Below are 2,965 nucleotides of genomic sequence, written 5' to 3' on the forward strand. Positions count from 1 at the left end.
TATATATATATATAAAACGTGTTACTCTTAATTGTCACGTTGGCAATGAAATTTTTCTGTGGTGTTCCTTAAAATTCTATCTTGTGCCATGATGAATAAAAAAAGTTAAGCAAAGTGTCACCAGCCTTTAAATGTAACGGAGGAACGCACACATTGCAGACAGATAATTCACTACTCACAAGTTCAAATGCATTACATGTTGGCAGTTCCATAAGAGCTTGTTTTTAAAATAGCTGGTAGCCTGGGGACATCAAGTCGGTGGTATGGAAATATGTAGAAATCTATAGTGATAAGTTCAATTTAAGTCTGGTTTTCTTGTCACGGAGAAAGTGATTTCATACCTGACTGAAACTTGGATTGTGTGCCTCCTGGGTAGGTGTATCTCAACATAGTTGTTAAAAATTGTGCCTGCTCTACAGGACTCAGATGCCTAATTGGTTCCAGATACGGTGTGTAGTGCTACGTACCTGGGGACAAGTTGAATGATTTTTGGGCTCAGGCACTAGGCTCAGCACACTGGGTAGTGGTTCAGAACATGGAAGATTTGTCTGACGATCTCAGTTATTCCTTATAGACTCCACTAAGACCAAAGATAAAATATAGGACTCACAGCAAATGCTACTTGACTGGAGCACTCTTGAAGCTTTTCTATGCCACTCACCTTTATTCCAAACCCTTGAATTTGATCACGGCCTGACGAATTCTTTCTCCTCTTGGGAACTTCCTGATACCTGGACCTCCTTCTCACCATGTTTATACTGTCAAAGTTATGTTACTTAAATCCTTTATAACAAATGAACCAAATGAACATACATACATGCATACACATATAGGAAAGGTATATCCATCAGGTACTAGATCTAAATTTGACAGTGTAGAAAAGAGCTCAATAGTCATGTCCCTATTTCTTTGTTCATTTCTGTTCTGTGCCCACATCCTTCACTTCTTTGGTGAAAGTTTGTTTCTTCGATGCCCTCATCTCATTGCAAATATGCCACTTTTCAAACACACACGAGGCCTCGAAAGATGGCTCAGTGAGCAAAGTGCCAGAACTCATAAAAGTTGGAGACAGTAGCACAGCTATCTATAATCCAGTGTTCCTACTGGCGATGGGAGGTACAAACAAGCGAATTCTTGAAAGGACATGGGCCAGCTTAACCTGACCTATACAGAAGTGAGTGTCAAGAAAGACCCAATCTCCACCAAGGTGGAGAGCAAGAACTGACAGCCAAGGCTGTCCTCTGATCTTCCTATATGTACTGTGAACACAAACCCCCAACGCACACATCATACACACAAATCTTTTAAAACACACGAGACCCCAAACCTGTGCAGTGAGGACATTTTTAATACTGTATAAAATGTGATATGATGCTTGCCAAGGAAACCAAATGTCAAATTGGAGAAAACACTTTGACTAGGATGTTCAGGCCACTCATTCCTCAGGAGGAAAGAGATCGATCCTAGGGGCAAGAAGAAAGCTGCCCTGTGCCACAGATGCCTCCCTGTCTATAAATCCTCAATCACTTTGTTTTTGTGTCTTTGGCAAAGGGGCCAGAATGGTGATGATAGAAATGGCCAAATACACATTTGTCTTCATCCTGCTAAGTAGTTATTAACATATGTTTGTTGTGGGTTTTGATAGCAAAAACAACCATCTGATGCCAACAGGGGGTGTGCAAATTGAGGAAATTTATAAATAAATGCAGCTTGCTTCTTTACTTATGCACATTTTAATACACATCTGTTTGGCAGAGAAGCAGTACTGGGACTGAATATAAAGAGATACTAGAACAACGTGGACGCTTGTGGTTTGATAAGCAAACGGCAGGAGGTAGACTTCACTGAACTAAGAAGAAAGGCCTTGTCTGCAGAAGAGTCAAAAAGAGACGCAAACAGGATGTCTTGACCAGACAGAATTGTAAAACAGCAGCAAGTGTTCTAGAGATTCTGAACTGGCATTGAGGATTCCCACCTTACACAGCCCTCATTCTGCCAAGGGGCAGAAGGGTCAGTCAATCAATGTTCAGTAAGCTCAAGCCAGCTAATATCCCTTTAGTTTAAGATTCAGACGCATCCTAGTTTGCAGCAGCTGTGCCATGTTTAGCACTAGAATACCCCAAACTGAAGAACCAGCCCTTGCTTTTTCCCGTCTGAATGGATCAGTTGGGCTGAGGACACAGGACACTTGACCATGGGACTTCTCAAGTCCACATACCAAATGAGATACAGAGTCTACTCAATTTGAAGGCTTAACAATAGATCACATTAGTTTTAGTATGTCCCCTTAAAATCTGAGATAGACTTATATTCAAATAATGGCTCATCCCCTGAAGCTTTATATGAGATATAATTGTATTAAAAAGAATGTCTATGTTTATCTGACGGCATCTCTAATCTCTAGCCTTAACATCATTCTTGGTTCCCAATGCTTGGCTTGAAATTTTCACTGAATGTCCCGCAGTGCCTCAATGGGTCTTAAGGACGAGCTATATATCTCTAGTGCTACCCTGAACTCCAATTTCACTTTGTATCACCCCACATCTTTGGCTAGAGAGCTCCTTCCTTCTGTGCCTGGAGCCTCACCTGGTCTATTAATCATGTTTCTTATCACTGTGGCAAAACACTCAGCAGACACAATTTAAGGGAGAAAGACTTCTTTCTTGCCAGCCACGTCCCCAAAATGGCAAGGAGACTTTTTATTAATTATGAAAGCTTGGCCTTAGCTTAGGCTTTTTCCTAACTAGTTTTATAACTTAAAGCCCTATTTTTTTTAAATCCACATTCTTTTCCATGGCTTTGTTACCTTTACTGTCTTCCTATCCTGCTTCCTCTGCGTTTGGCTAGCCACTCTGCCGTCCTTCTTCCTCCAGTCCTCTCTAGTGTCTAGCCTCTTGCTGCCCAGTTATCGGCTATTCAGCTTCTTACACTAATCACAGCAATGCATTTTCACAGAGCGTGCAAA

This window comes from Alexandromys fortis, unplaced genomic scaffold, assembly GCF_014885135.2.
Source record: "Alexandromys fortis isolate MF-2015 unplaced genomic scaffold, M_Fortis_MF-2015_v1.1 scaffold_192, whole genome shotgun sequence".
NCBI classification, from domain to species: domain Eukaryota; kingdom Metazoa; phylum Chordata; class Mammalia; order Rodentia; family Cricetidae; genus Alexandromys; species Alexandromys fortis.